The sequence below is a fragment of the Triticum urartu genome, chromosome 6A (genome assembly GCF_056163025.1).
Source record: "Triticum urartu cultivar PI428250 chromosome 6A, HENAU_Tu73, whole genome shotgun sequence".
In the NCBI taxonomy this organism is placed as follows: Eukaryota; Viridiplantae; Streptophyta; class Magnoliopsida; order Poales; family Poaceae; genus Triticum; species Triticum urartu.
The window spans coordinates 532,285,568-532,306,905 of record NC_141878.1 but is presented as its reverse complement, the minus strand read 5'-3'; positions in this window follow the sequence as shown (position 1 = coordinate 532,306,905).

Below are 21,338 nucleotides of genomic sequence, written 5' to 3'. Positions count from 1 at the left end.
TCCTCGCAAGGAATTCTCTCTCAAAGGCTTCGAGGTGGGTTGCTCTCAAACGACAAAAGCCGTATACTAACTCTGAGCAGCCAACCGTTTTTGGTTGTAGGGGGTGGGCTATTTATAGCCACTAGGCAACCCGACCTAATTTGTCCGAAATGACCCTGGGTCACTAAGGAACTGACACGTGTTCCAACGGTCAGATTTCAAACTCAGACGGCAACTTTACTTGGGCTACAAGCAAAGCTGACTTGTCCGACTCTGGACAAGATTCGCTCTCATAGTCTTCACTCGAAGACATAGGTTTTGGTTAAGCATCACTTCAGTCATTCTGACTGGTTCTCTTGGACCCCACTTAACAGTACGGTGGTTCCTATGACTCAACAAAGAAGAAGAAAAAGAACTACGAAAGATCTAAGTCTTCGAGCTCCATAGGCTTCATGCGATGTCTTCTCTTGTCATAGTCTTCAATGTGAATATCTTCATATACCACCTTTGACATCAATGTCTTCATACATTTTTAGGGGTCATCTCTGGTAGGAAAACCGAATCAATGAGGGACTTCTACCTGTGTTATCCTGCAATTCTCACAAACACATTAGTCCCTCAACTAGGTTTGTCGTCAATACTCCAAAACCAACTAGGGGTGGCACTAGATGGACTTACAGCAGTCTTACCGAGTGAACTGCTTCATAACGCTCCCAGAGTCGAGCTCTACTCAGAAGATGAAGCAGAACAAGCCTGGCAGGACGCAGTCGACCTCCTAGAAGAAGAAAGAGAAATGGCCTTGATTCGATCGACCATCTATCAACAAGACTTGCGTCAATTCCATGCCAGAAACGTGAAGAGCCCAGCCTTCCAAGAAGGAGACTTAGTCCTCCGAGTGGATCAGCAGAAACCACACAAGCTCGCTCCTACTTGGGAAGGCCCCTTCATAGTCACCAGAGTCCTCCACAATGGAGCATACCACCTCTACAATGTCGATCGCCAGATTGATGAGCCACGAGCCTGGAATGCGGAGCTACTCCGCCCATTTTATACTTAAATTCTCACTCGGATGAGATGTAATAAGAAAAACTCCTGTAGTTTATTTATCAAAGACAAGAGCGTTATAATTTTCCCAGTGATTATTATTGTTTTTTGTTTGCGTAAGAAATCCCCCAGTGGGTGGCTTAGCTGCGAATCCGCTTCACCTAAGTTTGTAAAAACAGTTTCCTACCGAGTGGCGAGCCAGCCTCCCACTCGGGGGCTTAGCTGCGAATCCGTTTCGCCTTTTGAAAAAATCCTACCGAGTGGAGAGCAATCCTCCCACTCGGGGGCTTAGCTGCAGTCCAGTACTCGCCTAAGTTCTCTCACTTAGAGACTTAGCTGTAGTCCGACACTCGCCTAAGTTTGAAAAAAAAATCCTACCGAGTGGAGAGCAATCCTCCCACTCGGGGGCTTAGCTGTAGTCCAGTACTCGCCTAAGTTCTCTCACTTAGAGACTTAGCTGCAGTCCGGCACTTGCCTAAGTTTGAAAAATCCTACCGAGTAGAGAGCAATCCTCCCACTCGGGGGCTTAGCTGCAGTCCAGTACTCGCCTAAGTTCTCTCACTTAGAGACTTAGCTGCAGTCCGGCACTCGCCTAAGTTTGAAAAAATCCTACCGAGTGGAGAGCAATCCTCCCACTCGGGGGCTTAGCTGCAGTCCAGTACTCGCCTAAGTTCTCTCACTTAGAGACTTAGCTGCAGTCCGGCACTCGTCTAAGTTTGAAAAAAATCCTACCGAGTGGAGAGCAATCCTCCCACTCGGGGGCTTAGCTGCAGTCCAGCACTCGCCTAAGTTCTCTCACTTAAAGACTTAGCTGCAGTCCGGCACTCGCCTAAGTTTGAAAAAATCCAACCGAGTAGAGAGAAATCCTCCCACTCAGGGGCTTAGCTGCAGTCCAGCACTCGCCTAAGTTCTCTCACTTAGAGACTTAGCTGCAGTCCGGCACTCGCCTAAGTTTGAAAAAATCCTACCGAGTGGAGAGCAATCCTCCCACTCGGGGGCTTAGCTGCAGTCCAGCACTCGCCTAAGTTCTCTCACTTAGAGACTTAGCTGCAGTTCGGCACTCGCCTAAGTTTAAAAAAATCCTACCGAGTGGAGAGCAATCCTCCCACTCGGAGGCTTAGTTGCGGTCCAATACTCGCCTAAGTACGAAACACATCTCATTCCTCAAGGACGACGAGGGGCAGGTCGACTACCACCTTCTCCTGGGGAGCTTCGCCACGAATACAATGTGCGCTCCGTCCCACTCTGCGGTAACAGGGTGTGGGTCGACCGCCGCCTTCTCCAAGGGAGCTTCGCCACAAATACAAGACATAGGTCGACTGCTTCCCTCTCCTTCGGAGCTGCGCTGCGAATGCAAAAGTTGTCTCGAATGAAGAATGGGTTCACTCAGCAGGAGATTCATAAAGATATTCAACGGTAAACCAAGTTCGGGTAAATTCCAAAGGTTCCAAATCACAGATCGAAGTACTCGGACATGCAGCCCGAAAAAGTTTAACGGTTACAAAAACCACTCGGCATTCCGAGGCAAATTTAAGGTGGGACATAAGAGTTTGTTCACTCCGCAGGAGGAGGGCTGGCAGGCTCGACGAACTCATCCAGGTCGACGTCGTCGGCTATCCAAGTGGCTGCAGCGATGAAAGTCTCCATAAAGGTTCGGAAGTCATGCTTCTGGGTGTTGGCGACCTTGATTGCTGCCAGTTTGTCCTGTCGCACCTCCTTGCAGTGGACACGAACCAAAGACAGAGCCACGTCAGCGCCACACCAAGCAGCAGACTTCTTCCACTCCTGCACTAGGTCGGGGATTTCATTTAGTCGAGTCATCAGGGACTCAATATCATTTTGGAGCTCAGCCTCTGGCCAAAGTGCCGGGTCAATCCGCGACATGGCGACCTTCAGTCGAGCCAAGTAGTCCACGGCACTGTCGATGTGAGATTCCAGACGGAGCAGATTCATGGCAGTTTCATCTTTCACGGGAGAGTTGATTGGATCAAAACCAGGCTCGATCCACCCAGTCTCCTCTTCAAAGTTCTCGCAAAACTCTGCATTCACGATCCAAGGATAAGTCAATTTTCGTACACTGAGTCGACTCAAAAAAAAGCCAGTCGGAACAGAATGTGCACCTTCAAGCTTGATGAACAGCTTCTTGGCAAGACTTCTCAGATAACTCTCCAGATCATCCCTCCTGCGAGCAATGCCTTCCATTTTCTCGCCCTGGACGAGATTCGCCTTCTTCCAGCACGAGAACTCCTTGTTGGAGTCATTCAGAGCGGTCTTCAGCCTGGTATTCTCTTCTTCCAACTGACCGACCGAAGCCAGCTTCTGTTCGGCCAGAGCGGTCTTGTCGTCAGCCTTCTTACGAGCAGCGGCCAAATCCTGATCCTTCTTCGCCAGAGCTTCTCTTAGTTTTTCTGCAAAGAAAGGATGATTGATTCAGAAAATAGCGGAAGGGTACTCAAGCCTAAAACTGACCAGTCGACAAACTTGTCTTACCTGCGGCACCGTCTCTGACCTTTTGCAGCTCTGTCCTGGCCAGCTCCAAGTCAAGGTTCAGTTGAATCTGCTGCTTCTCCAAGTCAGCAAAGCGAGCTCCAAGATCACAAGATTTCTGAAATCAAAGGGGAGAAGTTATTTTTACAGCAAAAAAAACAACAAAGGCAATAAATACTAAGACTACGGTCGACTGCCCGCAGTCCACCATAGTCTCAGGGACTACACCCAGTGGGTGCACTTAGCGTGCCCCCACCGGTTCTGATCCCACTCGACCGGTCCGCCGGAGTCGAGTGAGGGGAATAAAAAAAGAGAGAAAGTGGAACTCTGACCACAATCGACTACCAGCAGTCGATCGCGGTCCCAGGGACTACACCCAGTGGGTGCACTTGGCGTGCCCCCACCGGTTCTGATCCCACTCGACCAGATCGAGTGGAAGAGATAAACTACCAGTTCGGTTTATACATTCAGCAAAATACAAAGACTACAGTCGACTGCCAGCAGTCCACCATAGTCTCGGGGACTACACCCAGTGGGTGCACTCAGCGTGCCCCCAGTAGACCAAAAATTCAATCGACACACCCAGTGGGTGTACAGATGCAAAGGTTTTCGGAAAGAATCTTCAGGTAGCATATCCTAACAGAACAAGCGGTGACCAACTAACCTGAACGTTGCTCTGGAGAGCCGAGCTGGCATCATAGGCGGCTTGGCTGGCGTCCCGCACCGTCTTCATCTTCTCCATCATAATGCCCGCCTGGCGTATGGCTTCCTTAGCAGCATTCACCTCGTCCTCTGGGACATGATGGGTCGCAAAAACTGAAGGCGGGTCGACAGGGGCCTGAGCAGTCGATGAAGAAGGCAGGGCACTCGACAGTGGCTCAGCGAAGGTAACAGAACCCCGATTGACGTCGCCAGTGTCCTGAACAACTGGTTCCGCCCTCGGCGTCGTCTGTAGCGCCCCGCTTGTAGGAGCTCGCCTATTTTTCCTCGTCGAAGGCCTCTCAGACTCTTTATCATCATCAGGGAGGTCAATAACATTGGGAGCTATGCAAAGTTCAATCGTTAAAGTCACATCACCCAATGGTACGTGTTGCAGTTGAATCGACCAAAATAAAGACAGTATGGCAGGGATCATACCTGGATTAGAAGTGACCGCGTCCTCCATCACCTCATCTTCGTCCCTGTAAGCTGAGGTCCCGGAGGTAGCAGCGCTGACAGTTCCAAAGTTCGTCCAGTTAAAACAAGAAAAACAAACATCGCGGAGCGTCGAGTGAATGCAAAGAGAGGCACTCACGAGGAAGTGACGGGGATATCAATCTTGATTTTCGGCAACGCCTTCCGAGTCTTTGGCTCTACAACTCTGGGGTGCTTTGGCGCCTTCTTAGTCGGGGTTGGCGAAGAGATCCGAGGGCGCTTCAAAGACTGACCAGCTGGAGCAGTTGCCTTGTCACGGGCACTCGGCCGTTCTTGGTCAAGCTTGGATCGCCTCTCCCTGCGAGGAGGCGATTCGACTTCTTCTCCACCGCTTGAGCCGTCGCTCCCTCCATCCCCTTCACTATCGGAAGTCCACTCGCCGCTTTCGCTGCCACTCGCCTCGCCTTCCAGAGCTTGCTCCTGCTCCCCGTTGGGCATTGAATACATTTCAATAATGGCCTGAAAGAAAGCAGGTAGATCAAAGTCAGTCGACACAATATAGGCAGCTACACGAGTGAATTCAGATTACAAGCAAAAACTCAGAATCAGACCTGCTCGGGTGCGTGGGACTGGTCGAATGGAGGGACTCTCCTGGCTCCCCTGGGATTGTCCTTATTCCCGGTAATGCCAGACAGCCACTTCTCCAGTGTGTCGTCGTTGACCTCCTCCGGGTGGATCCGAGTGGAGTCTTCAAGACCCGAATACATCCACATCGGATGGTCTCGGGCTTGGAGAGGCTGGATGCGCCGCTGAAGGAAGACTTCCAAGAGATCCATACCAGTGACCCCGTCGCAAATAAGCTGGACCACTCGGTCGACCAGCACCTTCACGTGCGCCTTCTCCTCCGGGAGAACCTTCAAAGGGGAGGGTTTTTCCACTCGGTCCATGGTAAAGGGAGGGAGGCCAGTCGATTGCCCTGGCGTCGACTGGTCTTTACAGTAAAACCAGGTCAACTGCCATCCGCGAACTGAGTCGGGAAGAATCATGGCCGGGAAGGAGCTTTTTCCTCTCGTCTGGATGCCAAGACCCCCACACATCTGGATCACTTGGGTCCTCTCGTCACTCGGATTAGCCTTTTTCACTGTCTGGGAGCGACAAGTGAAAATATGCTTGAAGAGACCCCAGTGAGGCCGACAACCCAGGAAGTTCTCACACAAAGAAATGAAAGCGGCAAGATAAACGATTGAGTTGGGGGTAAAATGATGGAGTTGTGCCCCAAAGAAGTTCAGAAACCCTCGGAAGAAGGGGTGAGGGGGCAAGGAAAATCCATGGTCGACGTGGGTGGCAAGAAGGACACGCTCACCCTCCCGAGGCTGCGGCTCAGATTCCTTCCCCGGAAGCCGCGCTGAGTCGTAGGGGATCAGCCCCCCTTCGGCCAAGTCGTCGAGGTCTTCTTGGGAGATCCTCGAGTGGGTCCAGTCGCCCTGGATCCAGCCCCTCGGTAGGCCGGACCGCGAGGAAGATCTGCCCCGGCTGGTCGCCTTCCCCTTCGACCTCGTTGTCGCCTTCTTTGCCTGCTCCAGAGCCGCCGTCATCTCCTTCCCCGTTGTCGCCGGTGAGATGCGTACTGTGAGGTGGCGCTGGGGCGAGAGCGAGCGCAGTGGAGGGGCGTGAGGAAGAAAAGAGGAAATGAGATGCACTGTTCGGGAGACTCCGGTTCGGCGCCTTATATCAGGCCGCTTCCGAGTGGCTGACGGGTAGGCCCAGGCGGCTCTGTCAAATCCCATAACGACCGCGCGTGCGATACGTGGTGAAAAAGGTGGCGCGGGGATCGAGGCGGCTCCGCTCTATCCCATCCGATTACTGCGGCCTCCCCCGTCCCGCGCGCTTCCCAAAATTCGGATCCCGCGAAATCTGCACGCAGCAAACAACTGGTCAGACCAAAGATCTCCTCCGCACCGTCACTCGGAGCCTTACAAGCGAAGAAACTCACTCGACGAAGAATTAAGAATGGATCAAGGCGACTGAAAAGGAAGTTGCTGTCATCACTCAGGTCCATTGACCCGGAACAAGATATGCTCACGGCATGAAAAACGAGTCGGAGGGGTTCTCAACTCCTTCCCCACTCAAACCTCGATCCATTCGGGGGCTAATGATGAAGCTATGTACCTAGGGTAGGGTCATGGGCCTGTCCTAACTGCTCTACCCAAGGACATCTCTAGAAGAAACCACCTTTCAATCGACTTGGAGGTGTTCCACTCGACAGACTCGAAGACGCTCGACCAAGAAACAATCACTCGACCAAGATCCAACCACTCGACGGCCAGGAGACCTGAAGTCACTCCGCACACTAATGGTCGGTCATTAAGTAGCTTTTATGGTCATCATAGCACTTTATTACTAGCGTTACCAGTAACGCTCTGCCTTAATGTACGTTGAACCCTTTGTAACGTGGGCTGGCCGGGGTGCTGGCGCGCTCTATATAAGCCACCCCCTCCTCCGAGACAAGGGTTCGCACCTTTGTAACCCATATTCATATAATCCAGTCAACCGCCTCCGGGCTCCGAGACGTAGGGCTATTACTTCCTCCGAGAAGGGCCTGAACTCGTAAACCTTGCGTGCTTACAACTTCCCCACAGCTAAGATCTTGCCTCTCCATACTTACCCCCCTACACTACTGTCATACTTAGAACCACGACACCCCCTCCTTTGCTTCTTTCCCCTCTCTTCCACTAAGGCCCAATAAGGCCCATATACCTCCCGGGGGGTTCCGGTAACCTCCCGGTACTCCGGTATACTCCTGATTTCACCCGGAACCACTCCGATGTCCAAACATAGGCTTCCAATATATCGATCTTTATGTATCGACCATTTTGAGACTCCTCGTCATGTCCGTGATCAAATCTGGGACTCCGAACTACCTTCGGTACATCAAAACACACAAACTCGTAATATCGATCATCACCGAACGTTAAGCGTGCGGACCCTACGAGTTCGAGAACTATGTAGACATGACCGAGACATGTCTCCAGTCAATAACCAATAGAGGAACCTGGATGCTCATATTGGTTCCTACGTATTCTACGAAGATCTTTATCGGTCAAACCGCATAACAGTATACGTTGTTCCCTTTGTCATCGATATGTTACTTGCCCGAGATTCAATCGTCGGTATCTCAATACCTAGTTCAATCTCGTTACCGGCAAGTCTCTTTACTCGTTCCGTAATGCTACATCCCGTAACTAACTCATTAGCTACATTGCTTGCAAGGCTTATAGTCATGTACATTACCGACAGGGCCCAGAGATACCTCTCCGACAATCAGAGTGACAAATCCTAATCTTGATCCATGCCAACTCAGCAAACACCATCGGAGACACCTATAGAGCACCTTTATAATCACCCAGTTACGTTGTGACGTTTGGTAGCATACAAAGTGTTCCTCTGGTATTCGGGGGTTGTATGATCTCATAGTCATAGGAACATGTATAGTTATGGAGAAAGCAATAGCAACAAACTAGACGATCATCATGCTAAGCTAACGGATGGGTCAAGTCAATCACATCATTCTCTGATGATGTGATCCCGTTAATCAAATGACAACTCATGTCTAAGGGTAGGAAACATAACCATCATCGATTCAACGAGCTAGTCAAGTAGAGGCAAACTAGTGACACTCTGTTTGTCTATGTATTCACACATGTACTAAGTTTCCGGTTAATACAATTCTAGCATGAACAATAAACATTTATCATGATATAAGGAAATATAAATAACAACTTTATTATTTCCTCTAGGGCATATTTCCTTCAGTCTCCCACTTGCACTAGAGTCAATAATCTAGATTACATTGTAATGATTCTAACACCCATGGAGTCTTGGTGCTGATCATGTTTTGCTCGTGAGAGAGGCTTAGTCAACAGGTCTGCAACATTCAGATCCGTATGTATCTTGCAAATCTCTATGTCTCCCTCCTTGACTTGATCGCGGATGGAATTGAAGCGTCTCTTGATGTGCTTGGTTCTCTTGTGAAATCTGGATTCCTTTGCCAAGGCAATTGCACCAGTTTTGTCACAAAAGATTTTCATTCAACCCGATGCACTAGGTATGACACCTAGATCGGATATGAACTCCTTCATCCAGACTCCTTCGTTTGCTGCTTCCAAAGCAGCTATGTATTCTGCTTCACACGTGGATCCCGCCACGATGCTCTGCTTGGAACTTCACCAACTGACAACTCCACCATTTAACAAAACCACGTATCCGGTTTGTGACTTAGAGTCATCCCGATCAGTCTCAAAGCTTACATCAACGTAACCGTTTACGACGAGCTCTTTGTAACCTCCATATACGAGAAACATATCCTTAGTCCTTTTCAGGTATTTCAGTATGTTCTTGACCGCTGTCCAGTGATCCACTCCTGGATTACTTTGGTACCTCCCGGCTAAACTTATAACAAGGCACACATCAGGTCTGGTACACAATATTGCATACATGATAGAGCCTATGGCTGAAGCATAGGGAACACCTTTCATTTTCTCTCTATCTTCTACAGTGCTCGGGCATTGATTCTGACTCAACTTCACACCTTGTAATACAGGCAAGAACCCTTTCTTTGCCTGATCCATTTTGAACTTCTTCAAAACTTTATCAAGGTATGTGCTTTGTGAAAGTCCAATCAAGCGTCTTGATCTATCTCTATAGATCTTGATGCCCAATATATAAGCAGCTTCACCGAGGTCTTTCATTGAAAAAGTCTTATTCAAGTATCCTTTTATGCTATTCAGGAATTCAGTATCATTTCCGATCAACAATATATCATCCACATATAATATCAGAAATGCTATGGAGCTCCCACTCACTTTCTTGTAAATACAGACTTTTCCAAAAGTCTGTACAAAACCATATGCTTTGATCACACTATCAAAGCGTATATTCCAACTCCGAGAGGCTTGCACCAGTCCATAAATGGATTGCTACAGCTTCCACACTTTGTTAGCACCTTTTGGATCGACAAAACCTTCGGGTTGCATCATATACAACTCTTCTTTATGGTATCCATTAAGGAATGCAGTTTTGACATCCATTTGCCAACTTTCATAATCATAAAATGCGGCAATTGCTAACATGATTCGGACGGACTTAAGCATCGCTAGGGGTGAGAAGGTCTCATCGTAGTCAACTCCTTGAACTTGTCGAAAACCTTTTGCAACAAGTCGAGCTTTGTAGATAGTAACATTACCATCAGTGTTAGTCTTCTTCTTGAAGATCCATTTATTCTCTATGGCCTGCCGATCATCAGGCAAGTCAACCAAAGTCCATACTTTGTTCTCATACATGGATCCCATCTCACATTTCATGGCCTCAAGCCATTTTGCGGAATCTGGGCTCATCATCGCTTCGTCATAGTTCGTAGGTTCGTCATGGTCAAGTAACATGACTTCCAGAACATGATTACCATACCACTCTGGTGTGGATCTTACTCTGGATGACCTACAAGGTTCGGTAGTAACTTGATCAGAAGTTTCATGATCATCATCATTAGCTTCCTCATTTACTGGTGTAGGAATCATTGGAACTGATTTCAGTGATGAACTACTTTCCAATAAGGGATAAGGTACAATTACCTCGTCAAGTTCTACTTTCCTCCCACTCACTTCTTTCGAGAGAAACTCCTTCTTTAGAAAGGATCCATTCTTAGCAACAAAAATCTTGCGTTCGGATCTGTGATAGAAGGTGTACCCAGCAGTCTCCTTTGGGTATCCTATGAAGACACATTTCTCCGATTTGGGTTCGAGCTTATCAGGTTGAAGCTTTTTCACATAAGCATCGCAGCCCAAACTTTAAGAAACGACAACTTGGCTTTCTTTCCAAACCACAGTTCATAAGATGTCGTCTCGACAGACTTAGATGGTGCCCTATTTAACGTGAATGCAGCTGTCTCTAAAGCGTAACCCCAAAACGATAGTGTTAAATCAGTGAGATACATCATAGATCGCACCATATCTAGTAAAGTACGATTACGACGTTCAGACACATCATTACAATATGGTATTCCATGTGGCGTGAGTTGTGAAACTATTCCGCATTGTTCAAATGAAGTCCAAACTCATAACTCAAATATTCGCCTCCATGATCAGATCGTAGAAACTTTATTTTCTTGTTACGATGATTATCCACTTCACTCTGAAATTCTTTGAACTTTTCAAATGTTTCAGACTTATGTTTCATTAAGTAGATATACCCATATCTGCTCAAATCATCTGTGAAGGTGAGAAAATAACGATATCCGCCGCGAGCTTCAATGTTCATTGGACCACATACATCAGTATGTATGATTTCCAATAACTCTGTTGCTCGCTCCATTGTTCTGGAGAACAGAGTTTTAGTCATCTTGCCCATGAGGCATGGTTCGCAAGTACCAAGTGGTTCATAATCAAGTGATTCTAGAAGTCCATCAGAATGGAGTTTCTTCATGCGCTTTATACCAATATGACCTAAACGGTTGCGCCACAAATAAGTTGCACTATCATTATCAACTCTGCATCTTTTGGCTTCAATACTATGAACATGTGTATCACTACTATCAAGATTTAGTAAAAATAGACCACTCATCAGGGGTGCATGACCATAAAAGATATTACTCATATAAATAGAACAACCATTATTCTCTAATTTAAATGAATAACCGTCTCGCATCAAACAAGATCTAGATATAATGTTCATGCTCAACGCTGGCACCAAATAACAATTATTTAGGTCAAATACTAATCCCGAAGGTAGATGTAGAGATACTGTGCCGATGGTGATCACATCGACTTTGGAACCATTTCCCACGCGCATCGTCACCTCGGCCTTAGCCAATCTTCGCTTAATCCGTAGCCCCTGTTTCGAGTTGCAAATGTTAGCAACTGAACCAGTATCAACTACCTAGGCACTATTGCGAGCATTAGTAAGGTACACATAAATAACATGTATATCAAATGTACCTTTCACTTTGCCATCCTTCTTCTCCGCCAAATACTTGGGGCAGTTCCGCTTCCAGTGACTAGTTCCTTTGTAGTAGAAGCACTCAGTCTCAAGCTTAGGTCCAGACTTGGGTTTCTTCACTTGAGCAACTGAAGAGGAAAGGATGATGCAGCAAAGTAGCGTAAGTATTTCCCTCAGTTTTTGAGAACCAAGGTATCAATCCAGTAGGACGCTACGCGCGAGTCCCTCGCACCTACACAAAACAAATAAATCCTCGTAATCAACGCGATAAGGGGTTGTCAATCCCTACATGGTCACTTATGAGAGTGAGATCTGATAGATATGATAAGATAATATTTTTGGTATTTTTATGATAAAGATGCAAAGTAAAATAAAAGGCAATGAAAATAACTAAGTGTTGGAAGATTAATATGATGGAAGATAGACCCGGGGGCCATAGGTTTCACTAGTTGCTTCTCTCAAGAGCATAAGTATTTTACGATGGGTGAAAAAATTATTGTTGAGCAATTGACAGAATTGAGCATAGTTATGAGAATATCTAGGTATGATCATGTATATAGGCATCACGTCCGAGACAAGTAGACTGACTCTTGCCTGCATCTACTACTATTACTCCACACATCGACCGCTATCGAGCATGGATCTAGAGTATTAAGTTCATAATAACAGAGTAACGCTTTAAGCAAGATGACATGATGTAGAGGGATAAATTCATGCAATATGATAAAAACCCCATCTTGTTATCCTCGATGGCAACAATACAATACGTGCCTTGCTGCCCCTACTGTCACTGGGAAAGGACACCGCAAGATTGAACCCAAAGCTAAGCACTTCTCCCATTGCAAGAAAGATCAATCTAGTAGGCCAAACCAAACTGATAATTCGAAGAGACTTGCAAAGACAACCAATCATACATAAAAGAATTCAGAAAAGATTCAAATATTCTTCATAGATAAACTTGATCATAAACCCACAATTCATCGATCTCAACAAACACACCGCAAAAGAAGATTACATCGAATAGATCTCCACAAGAGAGGGGGAGAACTTTGTATTGAGATCCAAAAAGATAGAAGAAGACATCTAGCTAATAACTATGGACCCGAAGGTCTGAGGTAAACTACTCACACTTCATCGGAAGGGCTATGGTGTTGATGTAGAAGCCCTCCATGATCGATGCCCCCTACGGCGGAGCTCCGGAACAGGCCCCAAGATGGGATCTCATGGATACAGAAAGTTACGGCGGTGGAATTTGGGTTTTGGCTCCGTATCTGATCGTTTGGGGGTACGTAGGTATATATAGGAGGAAGGAGTACGTCGGTGGAGGAACAGGGGGCCCACGAGGGTGGAGGGCGCGCCTGGGGGGGTAGGCGCGCCCCCTACCTCATGGCTTCCCTGTTGGTTGCTTGACGTAGGGTCCAAGTCTCCTGGATCATGTTCGTTCCGAAAATCACGTTCCCGAAGGTTTCATTACGTTTGGACTCCGTTTGATATTCTTTTTCTGCGAAACCCTAAAATAGGCAAAAAAACAACAACAATTCTGGGCTGGGCCACCGGTTAATAGGTTAGTCCCAAAAATAATATAAAAGTGAATAATAAATCCCAATAATGTCCAAAACAGAATGTAATATATCATGGAACAATAAAAAATTATAGATACGTTGCAGACGTATCAAGCATCCCCAAGCTTAATTCCTGCTCGTCCTCGAGTAGGTAAATGATAAAAACAGAATTTTTGATGTGGAATGCTACTTGGCGTAATTTCAATGTAATTCTCTTAATTGTGGTATGAATATTCAGATCTGAAAGATTCAAGACAAAAGTTTAATATTGACATAGAAATAATAATACTTCAAGCATAGTAACTAAGAAATTATGTCTCTTCAAAATAACATGGCCAAAGAAAGTTATCCCTACAAAATCATATAGTCAGGCTATGCTCCATCTTCACCACACAAAGTATTCAAATCATGCACAACCCCGATGACAAGCCAAGCAATTGTTTCATACTTTTGATGTTCTCAAACTTTTTCAATCTTCACGCAATACATGAGCGTGACCCATGGACATAGCACTTTAGGTGGAATAGAATGGTGGTTGTGGAGAAGAAAAAAGGAGAATATAGTCTCACATCAACTAGGCGTATCAACGGGCTATGGAGATGCCCATCAATAGATATCAATGTGAGTGAGTAGGGATTGCCATGCAACGGATGCACTAGAGCTATAAGTATATGAAAGCTCAAAAATAAACTAAGTGGGTGTGCATCCAACTTGCTTTCTCACGAAGACCTAGTGCATTTTGAGGAAGACCATCATTGGAATATACAAGCCAAGTTCTATAATGAAAAATTCCCACTAGTATATATGAAAGTGATAACATAGGAGACTCTCTATCATGAAGATCATGGTGCTACTTTGAAGCACAAGTGTGGTAAAAGGATAGTAGCATTGTCCCTTCTCTCTTTTTCTCTCATTTGTTTATTTGGGCCTTTTCTCTTCTCTTTTTTTATGGCCTCTTTTTTCTCTTTTTTTATTTTTTGTCCGGAGTCTCATCCTGACTTGTGGGGGAATCATAGTCTCCATCATCCTTTCCTCACCGGGACAATGCTCTAATAATGATGATCATCACACTTTTATTTTCTTACAACTCAAGAATTACAACTCGATACTTAGAACAAGATATATGACTCTATATGAATGCCTCCGGCGGTGTACCGAGATATGCAACACTACAAAAAAAGACACATCCGTGACATTTTGGGCCGAACGAATTTTTTTCTGTCATACATATGACACTTCTATGACAATAATTGTGACAAAACCCGGTATCATCATAGATGTGGTGGGCTCCTACTTCTATGACAAAAAATCATGACAGAAAATGGGATTTTCGTCCTGGGCGGGCCGGAGACGCAGCTGCATGACATTCTTTGGGCCGTCCATGAAGGAAAAAACCATGGTAGAAGCGAGGGGGGGGGGGGATTTCGGGGAGTTCCCGGTTATGGTGGGAGGTCGGGGGCCGAGCGATGTGCGTTTCTCTCGTACACGTACGCGCGTGTGTGCGAGGCGTTGGCTCTAACTGAACCTGAGCGAGGCGTTGGGCTCTAACTGAACCCGAGCGATTGCACTGCAGGCTACGCGTTACTGAACCCGAGCGATCGATCGATGGCTCTTAACTGAACCGGATCGAGCGATTCCTTCGCTACTGCTGCTAACTGAAGACAATCGATGCTGCCTCTGGGATGAACAGTGAGCGTTGCGGGGGGTTTGGATGAACAGTGAGCGGTGGCGTTGCCTCTGGATGAACAGGACCCCGTGGTGTGGTGGAGGGCTGGATGAAAAGTAGATGGTGGAGGGGTGCCCATGGAGGGGTGGTTGAACAGGACCCCGTGGTGTGGAGGGCTGGATGAACAGTAGACGGTGGAGGGGTGCCCGTGGAGGGGTGGTTGAACAGTAGCCGGTGGAGTAGCGCGCGGTGGGGGCTGGATGAACAGGAGCCCGTGGAGGGTGGAGGAGGTCGACGGTGGAGATGAACAATATCACGTGGAGTCCTGTTTTGCGGTATGCCACACCCCTCCCGATGAACAGGACCCCCGTTTCGACCGTAGCGCTCCAACACAAGTCTGTTTCATCTGTTTTGCGGTACGCCACACCCCTCCCGATCAACGGACCCCCGTTTCGACCGTAGGAGGTCCGTTTCGTCCGTTTTGCGGTACGCCAGACCCCTCCCGATGAACAGGATCCCGTTTCGAACGTGGTCGGTCAAACACAAGGTCGTTTCCTCCGTTGTGCGGTACGCCAGGCCTCGTTTCCATCGCCTGTTCCGTCCAAGCCCTCCCGATGAACACGACCACGCATTCCGTTCCGACCCAGCCGGTTGGCTCCCATGCGTTCCTTTGCCTCCCAATGAACACGATGCATTCCGTTGCCTCCCCATGAACACGACGCATTCTGTTGCCTCCCCATGAACATGACGCTGACGTTGTTTCTCCGTTCCGACCCAGCCATGTACACGAGCCCTGGCCGTACGTATGCGCGAGTAGGCGTTCGAGACCCTGCCCGTATGTACGTACGTGGCCGTATTTTCTTTCTTGCACCCTGGCCGCTGTATGTACGTGTACATGCTACGTGCGCGCCTCTACTACGACACGTATGCGCCTCTACTACGACACGTGCGCGGCTCTACATTAACCAGTATATATGTACGTACACGTTCGCGACCAGAAAGACAATGCTACGTACGCTTCGACCAGGTGAGTCCCGACTGTCAGGCACTTCCTTGCGTGCGAAGATGTAGCTGGTGGGTCCCAGCAGTCAGGGGGGCAAATCGTTTTTTTTGCCCGGATGCACTTCCTTGTGTGCAAAGGTGTAGCTGGTGGGTGCCAGCAGTCAGGGGGGAAACATTTTTTCGTGAAATACAGTGGCCCATCCAGTGGGTCCCCGCTGTCAGGTGGAGAAATAATTATTTTGCACGTAATAAGGAGGCACTTCCTTGCTGCGGCCGTGGACCCAGCTGTCAGCCTCTCCACGTACAGTCCACGTCCGATGGAAGCCATTCCTTGACCACGTTGACCACGCCGCGCCGAGAGCACCAGGGCGGTGGACGATGGCGAGGCCTAGGAAGGGGACGACACGGAGCCAGGGAAGACGCGGAAGTGGATGCCCACGCGTAGAGGAGTACGAGGGTTCACTGGTTTGCTGTGGTGTGAGGCTGCCGTCGCCACAGAATAACAGGGGTGTCGGTGAGTAGAGGGATGGCCTAGCCAGCGGTGGGAGTAGTAGGGGCGGTGAGGCCTCCACCGCATCGCAGCCGGCCACGGGAGTCAGGAGCACGAGGCACGACCGGCGCTGGTTTGGGCGGCTGGAGCAAGAAGACCAGAGGTCGAAGAAGCACTACGGCCATTGGATGGACATCGTACGGTCACTGGAGCTAGAATCGTGCATACTGACTAAGTTGACAAAGCCCTCCGTCCCCGTCAACTTAGTAGGCCCACAAGTCAGCCTGCCACTATACTGGGTCCCAGCTAACAGGGGGAGTATTCATTTTTTTTGTGCGTAATAAGGAGGCACTTCCTTGCGTGCGAAGATATAGTTGATGGGTCTGAGCTGTCAGCGGCGGTAACGTTTTTTCGTGAAATACAGAGGCCCTTTCGGTGGGTCCCTGATGTCAGGTGGAGAAATCATTATTTTGCGTGTAATAAGGAGGCATTTCCTTGCGTGCAGCCGTGGACCCAGCTGTTGGCCTCTCCACGTACAGTCCACTTCAGATGCATGTCGGTCGTTGACCACGTTGACCAGGCCGCGCTGAGAGCACCAGGGCGGTGGACAACGGTGAGGCCTAGGAAGGGAATGACACGGAGGCAGAGAAGACTCGGTAGTTGTTTCCCACGTGGAGGGGAGTATGACTGTACGAGGGTTTACTGGTTCGTCTGCCGTCGCCGGAGAATAACAGCAGGTGTGGGTGAGTAGAGGGATGGCTAGGCCAGCGATGGGAGTACGGTGGGGCGGTGAGGCCTGCGCGGCAGCACAGTCGGCCGCGGGGAGGAGGGAGCAGGCAGTCCCGCCGGTGCTTGTTTGAGCAGCTGGAGTAGGAAGAGCAGAGATTGAAGAAGCACGTCGGCCGTTCGATGGACATCCAACAGTCACTGCTTGTGCGTCAACCTTTTTTTAGGAAAGCCTCAAATCTATGGAAAACAACATACAACCCATCTGCCATTATTTCTAATAATTTACAGCCCATTTGCTAATTCTTAAGGTTTTTTTGGAGCCCATATTCTTTTTGTTAGCATTACAGCCCATATTGTGGCCACGGTTAAAAAACTATACGAAATTTTGCATATTTCGGTGCGGTCCGAACTGTTTTTAATCCCGAAATTTTGACTCACATTCAAAATGATTTTAAAAATAAATGTATATCAATATAAAATCCAACAAATTCTCCATGCATAAAAATTAATGTAATTTAAAATCTCGAAATGAAAAAAAAGATATTTGAAACTAATTGCCGGTTTGATGTGTTTTAAAAATGTACAGCCCATTTCTCATTACTGATGGGCCATTTTCTCGGCCAGCCGAATGAAAGCTCTCCTCGTCTTGAAAGATTTGCAGCCCAACAGGCCTGACAAAGCGACTTACTTGGCAAATCACAAAAAAACTGGGCTGTGGCCATGGACCCAGCTGTCAGCCTCTCCACGTACAGTACTCTTCCGATGGAAGTCGTTCCTTGACCACGTTGACCACGCCGCGCGGAGAGCACCACGGCGGTGGACGAGGCGAGGCCTAGGAAGGGGATGACGCGGAGCCGAGGAAGACGCGGCAGTGGAAGCCCGCGCAGAGAGGAATACAAGGGTTCACTGGTTCGGCTGCGGTGTGAGGCTGTCGTCACCGCAGGGCCTGGCCAGCGGTGGGAATAGTAGGGGCAGTGAGGCCTCCGCGGCAGCACAGTCGGCCACGGGAGGCAGGAGCATGCGGCACGACCGGCGCTACTTTGGGCGGCTGGAGCAAGAAGACCAGAGGTTGAAGAAGCACTACGGCCGTTGTATGGACATCGTACAGTCACTGGAGCTAGAATCGTTCATATTGACTAAGTTGACAAAGCCCTCCATCCCCGTCAACTTAGTAGGCCCACAAGTCAGCCTCCCACAATGGTGGGTCCCAGCTAGCAGGGGGTATTCATTTTTTTGTGCGTAATAAGGAGGCACTTCCTTGCGTGTGAAGATATAGCTGGTGGGTCCGACATGTTAGCGGGGGGGACGTTTTTTTCGCGAAATACAAAGGCCCTTCCGGTGGGTCCCAGCTGCCAGGTGGAGGAATCATTATTTTGCGCGTACAGTCCACAGCCGATAGATGTCGTTCGTTGACCACGTTGACCAGGCCGCGCTGAGAGCACCATGGCGGTGGACGACGGCGAGGCCTAGGAAGGTGATACGTTGGATAATTTTTTATTGCTCCATGCTATATTATCTACTGTTTTGGACTATATTGGGCTTTATTTTCCACTTTTATATTATTTTTGGGACTAACCTATTAACCGGAGGCCCAGCCCAGAATTGCTGTTTTTTTGCCTATTTCAGTGTTTCGGATAAATGGAATATCAAACGGAGTCCAAACGGAATAAAATCTTCGAGGACGTGATTTTCTCACCGAACGTGATCCAGGAGACTTGGACCCTGCTCCAAGGAACAAAAGAGGCGGTCACGAGGGTGGGGGGCGCCCCCCCTAGGGTGCGCCCCCTGCCTCGTGGGCCCCTCATTGCTCCTCCGGCGTACTTTTTCCTCCTATATATACACACGTACCCCCAAACGATCAGAAGAGGAGCCAAAAACCTAATTCCACTGCTGCAACTTTCTGTATCCACGAGATCCGATCTTGCGGCATGTTCCAGAGCTCCGCCGGAAGAGGGTCGTCATCACGGAGGGCTTCTACATCATCCTAGCCCCTCCGATGAAGTGTGAGTAGTTTACCTCAGACCTTCGGGTCCATAGTTAGTAGCTAGATGGCTTCTTCTCTCTCTTTGAATCTCAATACAAAGTTCTCCCCCTCTCTTGTGGAGATCTATTCGATGTAATCTTCTTTTTGCGATGTGTTTGTTGAGACCGATGAATTGTGGGTTTATGATCAAGTCTATCTATGAATAACATTTGAATCTTCTCTGAATTCTTTTATGTATGATTGGTTATCTTTGCAAGTCTCTTCGAATTATCCGTTTGGTTTGGCCAACTAGATTGGTAGTTCTTGCCATGGGAGAAGTTCTTAGCTTTGGGTTCGATCTTGCTGTGTCCTTACCCAGTGACAGAAGGGGCAGCAAGGCACGTATTGTATCGTTACCATCGAGGATAACAAGATGGGGTTTATTTCATATTGCATGAATTTATCTCTCTACATCATGTCATCTTGCTTAAGGCGTTACTCTGTTTTTAACTTAATACTCTAGATGCATGCTGGATAGCGGTCGATGAGTGGAGTAATAGTAGTAGATGCAGAATCATTTCGATCTACTTGTCACGGACGTGATGCCTATATACATGATCATGCCTAGATATTCTCATAACTATGCTCAATTCTGTCAATTGCTCAACAGTAATTTGTTCACCCACCGTAGAATACTTATGCTCTTGAGAGAAGCCACTAGTGAAACCTATGGCCCCCGGGTCTATTCTCATCATATCAATCTCCATCACTTTAATCTTGCTTTGCTTTTTTACTTCGCTTTTACTTTTTACTTTGCATCTTTATACCAAAAATACCAAAAAATATTATATCTATCAGATCTCACTCTCGTAAGTGACCGTGAAGGGCTTGACAACCCCTAATCGCGTTGGTTGCGAGTAGTTATCACTTTGTGCAGGTACGAGGGACTTGGGCGTGGGCTCCTACTGGATTGATACCTTGGTTCTCAAAAACTGAGGGAAATACTTACGCTACTATGCTGCATCATCCCTTCCTCTTCGGGGAAAACCAACGCAAGCTCAAGACGTAGAAAGAAGGATTTGTGGCGCCGTTGCCGGGGAGTCTACACAAAAGTCAACATGCCAAGTACCCATCACAATCCCTATCTCTCCCATTACATTATTTGCCATTTGCCTCTCGTTTTCCTCTCCCCCACTTCACCCTTGCCATTTTATTCGCCCTCTCTCTCTCTCTCTCTATCCTCCCTCTCCTTTCTCGCTTGCCTTTTTGTTTGCTCGTATGGTTGGAATATTTGTTTATTTATTACTAAACAGTGAACCTAAGATCTATGGATCCTCATCCGCTTGCCAATCTTTTTAAGAGATCCAATTATGATGAACCAATTCCTAGTGATTTGGATGCAATAGATTATCTTTATAAGCTTTTGCCTGAAATCCGTAAATCTGAAAATTGTGATGAAGTCCTTCACGATAGATCTTTGAATAAAAAGCATGATTGCAATGATTTTATTATAAATTCTCTTGATGTCAATTGTGCTAATAATATGCAAAACCCTAAGCTTGGGGATGCTAGTTTTGCTATGTCCTCTACTTGTTGCAATGATCATGATTGGGGTGATTCTTCTTTTGATCTTGAAAATTTATTTCAACCCCATGATGAATATGAGATTGATCATAATGTTTGCAATAATATTAAAAGTGGGTTTGGAAAGGTCATGACTTTAGTTAATGTTAATCCCACTATTTTGGAAGAGTGTCAACTTTGCATGCATGTGGATCGTGTTGAAAATATTTTATGTGATAGCTGTTTTGTTGAATTTTCTTATGATCCTACATATAATTATTATGAGAGAGGAAAATATGGTGGTAGAAATTTTCATGTTACTAAATTACCTCTCGTTATGTTGAGATTGCTATTGTTTCTTCCCGCTTCCTTGCATATGCTAGTTTTTGCTTGCCTTGATAATTTGTTTGCCTATAAGATGCCTATGCATAGGAAGTATGTTAGACTTAGATGTGTTTGTCACGTGTTTTATGATGCTCTCTTTGTGCTTCAATTCTTGTCTTTCATGTGAGCATCATTGAAATATTATGCCTAGCTATAAGGCTTTAAAGAAAAGCGCTTGTTGGGAGTCAACCCAATATTTATCCTTGCTGTTATTTAATAAATAAATTATTTAGCCTCTGTTTTGGTTGTGTCTTTTGTGTTTAATTAGTGTTTGTGCCAAGTAGAACCATTGGGAAGACTTGGGGAAAGTCTTGTTGAACTTGCTGTAAAAAACAGAAACTTCAG